We start from the raw sequence: 11,587 nt of genomic DNA, 5'->3' as shown, positions 1-11,587 counted from the left end.
CCCTCCAGTCGGGGGAGACAAGAAAAGGAAGGTCGCCCCGACCGGGAGGGGCGAAGGGTCCAAGAAGGGGAGGACCCTCCTTCCGGACTACTCCACCACCGCCGCCGAAGGCGAAGACGAGTGGCTGCTCAGGGCCAAGCCCCTGGCAAAGTCATAAGTATTTGGATGCCAAAGTAACTTATAGCATACCTTTGTCGCACTGCTTCTCCTAACGCCGAATATGATTATGCAGATCGCCCCAAGCCCGTATCGACGCATCTTTGTCGGGCGGCTCCTTGGACTCATCGGACATGGATAGCGATCCACTTCCGACTGCCACCTCCCCTTTACCTACGGACAATGCCGAGGTATTGTCTCAAGAGGCACCGGGTCGAGGGGAGACAATCCCGGAGGCGCCTCAAGGCGACCTTCCGGACTCCAGGAGCAGAGGGAGTAAGGCTCCCGAGGGCTCCGAGTTCGGCCCTCAGCCGAACACCGCGCCGGAACCTACAGTGGTTCCGGACTCGGGCAGGCGGCCTCCTTCTAAAAGGGGCAAGACGCCTGTGCCGGTGACCTCTGCCCATCCAGGGGCACCAGACAATCTGCTGGGAGCGCTTCGCAGCGCTTCCATCGACGAAGAGCACCGCACTATTATGAGTGCGGTGATCCAGAAGGTTCAGTCCACCAAGAGCGGACTGACTGAAGCCTGTGCCAGCCTTCTAACATGCTTTGAGGTAAGTATTTGAAATATAGGAAAACTATTACCGCATAGATAGTAGCCCCTGATGCTCTGTTCGGTGTTCACAAAGAAAAGCCGAATGGAGGATCAAACAACATCGCAGGAGTCTAATATAAGTATGTCTATATGTGTATGCAGGCTTCGCTGCTGGCCTCTGCCGCACTGACTGCGGAGGTCGCCGCACTGAAGCAGGACCTCGAAGGGTCCAAGAAAGAGCTCGGCCTTGCCAAGAGGCAGCTCGAGGAGAACAAAGGTAAGTAGTACCTAGTTCATGGATATATATATATAAAAAGAATGCGATTGCAAAATGACAGGATCATCGTAAATTTACCAGGGGCCACGACCGAGGTGGCGACCCTGAAGCAAGCGCTATCCGAGGCCGAAAATAAAGCGGCCAAGGAGCGCATCGAGCGGGAAAGGCAGGAGGCACGGGTGGGCGAGGTGCAGCAAGAGCTCCACGCTCTCGTGACGAAGCACGAGGCGTTGGATCTTGACTTGAAGATGCGAGAGTCCGAGCTTGCCGCGGCCCTCGAGAGCGCAAAGAATGCCAAGGCTGAGGCCCAAAAGGCCCTCCAGGAGATTGATGCGATGAAGAAGATAGCGGCGGGTAAGGCATTCAATATGCAAAGCAAGCATGTGAAAGTAAATTACTTGTTACTTACCCGAGTCCGGAGCTCTTCAGGAGCATTCGCAGATTTGCCCCGCAGCGTGTCGGATGCCGCACAGTTTTACCAGGCCGAGGAGGGAAGCTCAACGGAGAGGCTGTTCTGGTCTCTGTATACTGGGACCGAACACCCGATGCCTTTGAGCGACCAGCTGAAGCAACTGGTCGAGCTGCACAAGGCGGCCGAACAGGCCATGAAGGGCTTTATAGTCCGGATGTGGCCTGGCGATGCCCTTCCCAACAGCTACTTCGGCCTGGTGAGGCGGCTTGTGGATGCCTGCCCACGGCTGGAAGTCATCAAGCGGTCCGTCTGCATCGAAGGTGCACGCCGGGTTTTCGCCCATGCAAAGGTGCACTGGGCTAAGATGGACGCCGTGAAGCTGGTGAAGGAGGGGCCGCCGCAGGGCAAGGAGCATCGCCACCCCGATATGTACTATGAGGGTGTCCTGAAGGGTGCCCGTCTTGTAGCGGACGAGTGTGCGAAAGATGTAATATTTGAATAAACTTGCTCGTGTAATCCTGTATTATGAAAACGTGTTCATATGTGTTATGCAACGCTTGTCTGAATTTAAAATATTACCTTTTGTTCGGCTGTTTATCAAATCTGAGAGATGGCTAGTCGTCGGCTTCTGCCCCCACGCCACGAGTGCTGGGGTGTTCGGGATAAACCTGAGCACTCTTGTTCCCATTTTTGGGTCCTTCGAGGGAGGTGCTCAGCACAACGAACAAGGCAATCGGACTATAATGCGTTATCACTCTCACTTAGCCATAGAATTCTATAATTTTAAATTTCGGCGAAGCCCCTAGTATTTGGAAGGTCGAATTCGGGGCGCAATACACGCCTTAAGCCGGACAGGGCCGACTCCTCACTCTAAGCGGCATAAGTCTTTAGGGACTTGAAACCTCTCGAACAGCGACCAGTCTCTCGCCTTATCATGACAGTCAGTTTTAGCTTTCTCTACTGAGGTGCTTAGCCCAGCAGAACCGGGGCACAATCGCAGTAGTTCTCCCAGTGCTACCTTAGCCGATATAGCGGAACGTAAGGTACCAAAACATGGGAGCCGGGCAAACCCAACTATTGACCCAAGACATGATTCGGAGCTGATGCATATAATGCTATAAGTTCGGGGTGCCGCACTGTCGAAAGTGTTCGGACTTCTCACGCCGTATTATGGGGTATGCTTAATCCCCTAGCGTATTGGCCGTACCAGAGTGTACGGGTGCTAGGTGTCATGAATGAACATATATATAAACACTATTCTGATCACAGGATCAGAATAATATTCTGATCACAACCTGACCTGCCCCGCTAGTAGTACGTTCAACTTCCCTGTGAACTAGTTTGAACTTCTGCCAAAATTGCCCAAATGGGGCTTGCGATATACCGTTGGAAAGCTATGGACCCCAATATCATGACCCAACTTAAATTTTTGGCAAAATATAAGCGGTTTAAGAGCAGTTTTGAAAACCGTTTTTTCTTCGCACAAAAAACGTGAATCGTATTTTCGATCGCATTTCTAAACCGTTTATCGGAATGAGGCATATAATATGGCGTTGGAAAGCTGCTGCAAAACCGCTCCTTCCACATGTTGAAAGTTTTCTCTAATTCCCTATGGTTAAAGAGTAATTTGAAAAAACATAAAATTTTGTAAACCGAACAGCTGAGTTCGTTTTTTCGATGTCATTTCTAAACGGCTAATCCAATGGAGGCATATGATATGGCGTTGGAAAGCTTATGAAAATGCGCTACTTTTTCATCTTGAAAGTTTTTCTCTAATTTTGAATGGTTTAAGAGTAATTTAGAAAATGGTCCAAGTCCTACCGAGTTCGTATTTTCGAGCTAATTTTTTAACCGTGCGTCCAAATGCAGCAAATGATATGGCGTTGGAAAGCTTGAACAAATGCGAAACTTTTCTATATATATTGTTTCTCCTAATTCATTACGGTTTAATGTCAGTTTGGAAAATGGCTAAAAACGTATTTTCGCCGTAAGTTTTACAAACTTTATCGGAATGGGGCAAATAATATACCGCTGAAAAGCTAAAGAAAATGCGAAACTTTTTCATGTTGATGGTTTTCTCTGATTCCTAGCCGTTTTCAAGCAATTTCAAAAACGGCGAGATCATTCGTTCTGCCTTTATCGCAAAACAGATTCTTCGAAAATGCACCGTGTGAAGAACCTGAACTTCTCGACGAATGTACCTGAACTTCACTCTGTTTTTCACGTGATTTTTTTTCTCGTAGCTCTCCATCCACTGCTCGTAGTTCTCCATCCACTCACCGGAATTGAGCAAATGACATACCGTTGAAAAGCTGTTGTAAACATGCAACTTTTCTGTGTTGATCGTTTTTTCATACTCGTGACGATTTTAAAAGTTTTTCATCTAAAATTCATCCACTGTAGTAATTGAACTTCCTGCTGTTTTCAGTTGAACTTCTGTGACGTATTTTCATTTGTAATTTTCTCATACATCATCAGTGTTACACAAATGATACTTCTTTTGTACAAACCCCTCTCACAATAATTTTTTTAACTTTCTCTGACCGAGGAGTTGCACTTATAACAACAAAACTTTTAGTCTTTGCTTTTTCATTCTTTTTTTAATACAAAATGCACACCGTGTAGTACGTGAACTTCTGGCAGTTATCAATCGAACTTCTCTCGGTTACGTGAAAATATCTGAGTTTTTTATAAATATTTATCTGAATTTCTTAATCCTTTTTATAAAATTTTGAAGCGCTCTATTTTTAAAAATTTGAACTTCTTGTTTTTTATTTTTGAACTTCTTGTTTCCAATCTTTAATAACGAGGAAAATCTGAGTTTTCTATAATCATAGAACTTCTCCATCTTTTTAATATGGACTTCCTTGTTTTTTTCTTAATCTTTTTTATGAATTTTTGAAGCGCTCTATTTTTAAAAATTGAACTTCTTGTTATTTTAATTTTGAACTTCTTTGTTTTCATTCTTTAATAATGAGGAAATTTTGAGTTTTCTATAATCATAGAACTTCTCCATCTTTTTAATATGGACTTCCTGGTTTTATTTCTTAATTTTTTATATGAAATTTTGAAGCGCTCTATTTTTTAATAGTTGAACTTCTTGTTTCCTTTTTTGATAACGATGAAATTCTGAGTTTTCTACAATCATCGAACTTTTCTATCTTTTTAATTTGGACTTCTTGGTTTTATCTCTTAATATGTTTATGAAATTTTGAAGCGCTTAAAAGTTGAACTTCTTGTTTTTTAGTTTTTGAACTTCTTGTTTCCATTCTTTAATAACGAGGAAATTCTGAGTTTTCTATAATCATCGAACTTCTCCATCTTTTTAATTTGGACTTCCTGGTTTTATTTTCTTTTTAGTAATGAAAAAATCCTACTTTCGGATAGACATTGAGCTGCTCCGTTTTTAAATTTGAACTTCTAGGTTTATTTTAATAGAGAAAATATTTTTTATAAAAATTGTTTGAGATGCTTTTTTAATGACCTTTGGGTTTCTAACAAGCATTCAACTTCTTCGTCTTTTTTATTTAAACTTCGTCATTATTTTTGTGGAGCCCATCTTTTTTCTTCACTCCTTTGTGCACATTTTCAAAATATAACTTTTCAAACCTCCCAAAAATTGTTTTGTGCAATTCTTTTGATGAATGAATTTTTTTTATCATTGGATTTTTTATCATAAGATGAATTCTTCCCAAAATCCAATGATTGAGCTCTCGCAGACAATAATCCTTGAACTTCGAGATTACTTTAAAACATACATACTTCTTTTAGCTGTATGTAAACTCGGTGGTTTACATGAACTTCCTTCCATCAAATCATCTGAAGAACATTCATGAACAGAAAAAAGGGGAAGGAGTTACAAGGTCCATAACACACTTTCTTTTTTGTTCATATTTTGTGAAGTCTCCGCACAATAAACGTAACAAGTTCCAAATCGAAGCTATGAAATGAAATAAATGAATACGAGTAATAGGGTGCAGGAACATGGTGCACATCAATTTCAGTAGAAGCCAGGCCATAGCATATGGTTCCTATGGATTTCTCAAGAAGCAGAATGGCGACTAGCAGCTCGAGTCTTTGTGTGCTCTGTTTTGTGGTGAGAAGGTCTCGCAGCTGGGGATAGTGACTAGCAGTACACTGTTTTTTGGTAGTCGCCTATGAACTTCGATACTAGTCCCCTATATGTCAGGAGTGTTCACTAGGTTTTTTTAACTCTTTTTTGCTTATTATTTTTAACTCTGTGATTACTCTAGCACACCTAACTTCTGTTTTTATTCAAAGTTCGTTGATGTTGTGTTCACTGGATGAACTGATGTACTTCTTCAGAATCTGTCCATCCTCTCACGACACCGAAGTTACAAAAAATTGCCTGAAAAAAACTGAAGTTACAAAAAAATGTAGTATAGAGTTTCGATAGTTGAGCAACGAGGAATCATCTGCTTTAAGGAGCATAAACAACAAATCTAGCTGGAGAAGTGCTCAACAACGTACTCTCCAAAGTGATTTGATGTTGTGTCCACTAAATGAACTTCCGTACTTTCTTAGTCTGAACTGTATGAAGATGTGTTGCCCACCTGAACTTCAGCAGAAGAATCAGCCACTGACGAAGGCGAGCAGGAGAAGTAGTTTCTGTTTTTGTCTCTACTGCCGCGGGGGAACCAAAGGAAAATTTTCCATCGTGTCCCTGACCTTTCATGCCGGCAACAGCATCGGCAAATAGCAGCAACAGCAAAACAAGTTTTCTGAGGCGAGCTCCCGAGAACCAGTAGATGCAAACACCCACAAATACAAAAAATAGTTGTGGAAAACGGATGGGGAGGCAGCTGCCGCTCGTGGAGGAGGTGAGCCGCAGATGCAGTGCGTGTGAAGTTCAACTACTAAGATTCATCCGGCGCCTCAGGCACAAGCACGACATCGAGCAAGTGCTCGGGCTCCTCTATGAAGCAGTCGCCGCCGCGTCCTGTCAGCCCAAGGCACCGTCCCCTCCCTCATGCCCAACCTCCTCCCGTCATTGCTTCGACTGATGCCTCAACCCAGGCACCACCCAGTTAGCGTGTGGGATGGCCGGATGGGGGACGGCGGTGCGCGGAGGCAGGCTGCGGCGCACGGGAGGTAGGGTGGCGATGCGCAGAGGCAGGAGGCGAGCGCGTGGGAGGCTGGGCGTGGCGGCGGCGGGGAAAGCTGGGACCACAACGCTGGCGATGAGCGCAGGTGGTGGCGGCGGTGGGATCTTGGGGCGGCGGCGTCTCCGGTTGGGGCATGCGGCGTCTCCGGTGGGCGTCGGGGCGGCGGTCTCATCTCTGGCTGGGGGGTTGGTGGCGGCGGTGCCGCCGGTTGGGGATGGGGCGGCGGGCGCGTCGCCGTTGGGGGCAGGAGGTGCGGGAGGTGGGGCATTGGGGGGAGCAAGAGGTGGGGTGGGTTTTTTTTGGAACTTTCCATCGGGCCCTATATAGGGGTGATCATGATCCAAATAGTTATTCTAATCCTGGGATTAGAATAGTGCTACTATATATATATAAAGGAAGAATGCAATAATAGTCTTAATGCTATGCATTGTTTATTCAAAAAGGTGCATTAAAGCAGAATGATACAAGTAGTGCGATAAGCAAAAAGTAGGACTGTTTGACATGTCCCTTCCAAGGGCAAGCTGAGGAATAGTATTAAAGCAAATATTTCACTCGTTATCGTAATCCACCTGGGAGTTCCGTGGTGTGACGTAGCTTTCTGCCTCCTTGGTTGCTGCATCATGTGTTCGGCAATCATGCTGCCGGATAGGGTTTCCAGAGATTAAAGTCCTGAAAGAGAAAAATAACAAAGCGGGAAGCCCCTAGTGCGGTTGAAGCCGCGTCTTGGGGCGTGCCGTAGTCGTGCCCCCCTCCCCACCTGTGCCCATGGTATTTTTAATGCGTAATTATGTACGCGTGGCACGGATTTCGCCGTTTGGCTGGGACCGGGGTGGGGGCCACATTGCTATGCGAGGTCGGAACATGCCAGGCGGTCCAGTTGCCGATTACTCCGGGCGCGCTTGAAGGTGTCCGGGTCCTTAATCGCCGAACTAGTGGATTGCCTTAAGAGGCTGCTTTGCGCTTCTGCTGCGAGGGCCGCAGTGTGCTCCTCCGTGCGGAGAGAGCGCTCTATGTTTCCATTGACTGTTATGACCCCCCGAGGTCCTGACATCTTGAGCTTGAGATATGCATAATGCGGTACCGCATTGAATCTCGCGAATGCGGTTCGCCCGAGCAGTGCATGGTAGCCACTGCGGAACGGGACTATGTCGAAGATTAACTCTTCGCTTCGGAAGTTATCCGCGGATCCGAAGACCACTTCCAGTGTGACTGAGCCTGTGCAATGGGCCTCTACACCTGGTATGACACCTTTAAAGGTAGTTTTTGTGGGTCTGATCCTTGAGGGGTTTATACCCATTTTGCGCACTGTGTACTAATAAAGTAGGTTCAGGCTGCTGCCGCCGTCCATTAGGACTCGAGTGAGGTGAAATCCATCAATGATTGGGTCTAGGACCAGTGCGGCAAATCCGCCATGACGGATACTAGTGGGGTGGTCCCTGCGATCGAAGGTGATCGGACAGGAGGACCATGGGTTGAACTTTGGGGCGATTGGCTCCAACGCATATACGTCCCTGAGCGCACGCTTCCGCTCCCTCTTGGGGATGTGGGTTGCGTATATCATGTTCACCGTCCGCACTTGTGGGGGGGAACCTCTTCTGTCCTCCGGTGTTCGGCTACCGGGGCTCCTCCTCGTCATCGCTATGTGACCCCTTATCTTTGTTTTCGGCATTTAATTTACCGGCCTGCTTGAACACCCAACAATCCCTATTGGTGTGGTTGGCTGGCTTGTCGGGGTGCCGTGTATTTCACACGAGCGATCGAGTATACGATCCAAACTGGACGGGCCCGGAGTGCTTCTTTTGAATGGCTTTTTCCGCTGACCCGGTTTAGAGCCTTTGAATCCGGCATTGACTACCGTATCCTCGGTATTGTCGTTGTTAATGCGGCGCTTATGTTTGTTGCGACGTGACCTGCCATTGCCATCCTTGGTATCCGAAGTACCATGGTTCTTTGATATGTTATTGCTGCGAGCCAGCCAGCTGTCTTCTCCCGCACAAAAGCGGGTCATGAGTGTCGTGAGGGCTGCCATAGATTTCGGCTTTTCCTGACCAAGGTGCCGGGCGAGCCACTCGTCGCGGATGTTGTGCTTAAAAGCTGCTAGGGCCTCTGCATCCGGACAGTCGACGATCTGATTTTTCTTTGTTAGGAACCAAGTCCAGAATTGCCTGGCCGATTCCTCTGGCAGCTGAATTATGTGGCTCAAGTCATCGACATCTGGTGGTCGCACGTAAGTGCCCTGGAAGTTGTCGAGGAATGCGGCTTCCAGGTCCTCCCAACAGCCAATGGACTCTGCTGGCAAGCTATTGAGCCAATGTCGAGCTGGTCCTTTGAGCTTGAGTGGGAGGTATTTAATGGCGTGTAGATCATCACCGCGGGCCATGTGGATATGCAGGAGGAAATCCTCGATCCATACCGCAGGATCTATTGTGCCGTCGTATGATTCTATATTTACGGGTTTGAAACCCTCTGGGATTTGATGATCCATTACTTCGTCTGTGAAGCATAGGGGGTGTGCGGCGCCTCTATACTGGGCTATGTCGCGACGTAGCTCGAATGAGTCTTGCCTGCTGTGTTTGGCCCGGCCGGGCTTACTTTTACTATATCCGGCGTGACGATTATCGTCTCGCATAGTGGCGCGCCCTCGTGATCCGTGGATCGATCTTGCATGTTTTTCTTTGTCCTCCAATACGTCTCACAGGTCTGGCGTATTTCCCCATGCCTTGATGTTTTTATGTGAGTGGCGTTGGAGTGCAGACTGAGCTTTTGGCTGAAATGCCTCTCTGTCACGACCACGAGGTGGCCGGTCAGCCACATCATGTGCTGGAGATGTGGGTTTGAATGCTTCCTCCTCCAGTCGGGGTAGCAACCTACGCTTTGGGTAACTCTTGGAGGGACGTTCGAGTTTATATTCCTCGGCCGCAAGGACTTCGGTCCATCTGTCGGCTAGCAAATCTTGATCAGCTTGAAGCTGTTTTTGCTTTTTCTTAGGGCTATTTGTTGTGGCTATAAGCCGGCGCTTGAAGCGCTCTTGTTCGACAGGATCCTCAGGCACGACGAATTCGTCATCGTCGAGGCTTGCCTCGTCTTCGGAGGGAGGCATGTAATTATCATCCTCCGCCTCTCCATCTGCCGCTCTCTCTGGAGGGCTGGCTTCTCCATCCTCCTGCCCTAAATCTTGCTGGAGGGGATTGTTGTCGTCTTCGGCACTGTCCGGAGTGCTATTATCTCCTGTGCCGGTATCACTGCTTTTGCCTTGGCGGGACTTAGAGCGGCACCGCTGACGCCGGCGCTTGGGTTGCTTCTTGGAGGGGTCATCCTCCGTTGTCTCGTCGACTTTGCCTTCTTTGGGTGTGTCCACCATGTATATATCGTATGATGAGGTGGCTGTCCAGTGCCCTGTGGGCAGTGGTTCCTCTTCGTCTCCCGCATCGTCGTCCATACCGTTGATGTCTTCGGAGTCGAAGTCAAGCATGTCGGTTAAGTCGTCGACAGTGGCTACTAAGTGGGTGGTGGGTGGGCGGCGAATTTCTTCGTCATCCGCATCCCAATCCTGCCGGACATAGTTCGGCCAGGATCCTCCTGACAAGGAGAGACCTTAATGAGTTCAGTATGTCGTCGAAGGGCGAGTGCTGAAAAATATCCGCGGAGGTAAACTCCATGATCGGCGCCCAATCGGATTCGATAGGAACGGGCGCAGGCGGTTCGGAGTCCGTGGCCGGAGAAGGGTCCGGCAATTTGGCAACATGACTCTCGTGAAGGGTAAGGTCGATATTCGGCTCGATCGCCGCTGAGGATACGGCCTCCGTGACGGGGTCTATCCACCCGTCCATGGATGGTGCAACTGGCTCCAAATTGAGGCTCGGAGCGGCTGCCGGTACGATCTCCCGAATACGGTCCGATGCTAGAGCTAAATCGTACTCATCGCGACCGCGTGGTGCACAAGGTAGGGGCTCGAATCCGTCGAAGATCAAGTCTCCGCGGATATCGGCCGTGTAATTTAAGCTTCCAAACCTGACCTGGTGGCCAGGGGTGTAACTTTCGATCTGCTCCAGATGGCCAAGCGAGTTGGCCCACAGTGCGAAGCCGCCGAACACAAAGATCTGTCCGGGGAGAAAAGTCTCACCCTGGACTGCATCTCTATCGATGATAGTAGGAGCCATCAAGCCTAACGACGATGACACAAAGGAACTCTCAATGAAAACACCAATGTCGGTGTCAAAACCGGCGGATCTCGGGTAGGGGGTCCCGAACTGTGCGTCTAAGGCAGATGGTAACAGGAGGCAGGGGACACGATGTTTTACCCAGGTTCGGGCTCTCTTGATGGAGGTAAAACCCTACGTCCTGCTTGATTTATTCTTGATGATATGAGTATTACAAGAGTTGATCTACCATGAGATCGGAGAGGCTAAACCCTAGAAGCTGGCCCATGGTATGATTGTCTGTTGTCCTACGGACTAAAACCCTCCGATTTATATAGACACCAGAGGGGGCTAGGGTTACACAAGGTCGGTTACAAAGGAGGAGATATACATATCCGTATTGCCTAGCTTGCCTTCCACGCCAAGTAGAGTCCTATCCGGACACGAGACGAAGTCTTCAATCTTGTATCTTCATAGTCCAACAGTCCGGCCAAAGGATATAGTCCGGCTGTCCGGAGACCCCCTAATCCAGGACTCCCTCAGCGCATCTCCCTCCTCGAGCTCCCTGCTGTCGACCTAGAAGAGAAGAAAGCCAAGGACAAGGACGTGAAGCACAAGGGAGCAGTCGTGCTCGCAACGGAGCCCGACACGAAGCACGGCCGGGACCACCCTGAGTTGTTCAAGAGAAGCCGTCCGTTCTGCGCCTTCCACAATGTACACAACCACAACACCAACAATTGTCAAGAGCTCTGGGCCATCCGAGATGGACGCTTCAGTCGACGCCCCGAGCGCAACGACCGGGGCAACGGCCGAGGAGGAGAACGAAGTGGAGGACACTGGGACGACCGCGGCCCCCGCCAGGAGTGGCGCGACCGGCCTCGTGAGGACCACTGGCAGGAGCAGCCTCGTGAGGGCGCCTGGAGGGACCAGGCTCGCGAG

Source organism: Triticum urartu, chromosome 1A (assembly GCF_056163025.1).
Source record: "Triticum urartu cultivar PI428250 chromosome 1A, HENAU_Tu73, whole genome shotgun sequence".
Taxonomy (NCBI): Eukaryota; Viridiplantae; Streptophyta; class Magnoliopsida; order Poales; family Poaceae; genus Triticum; species Triticum urartu.
This window is presented reverse-complemented; position numbering follows the sequence as displayed.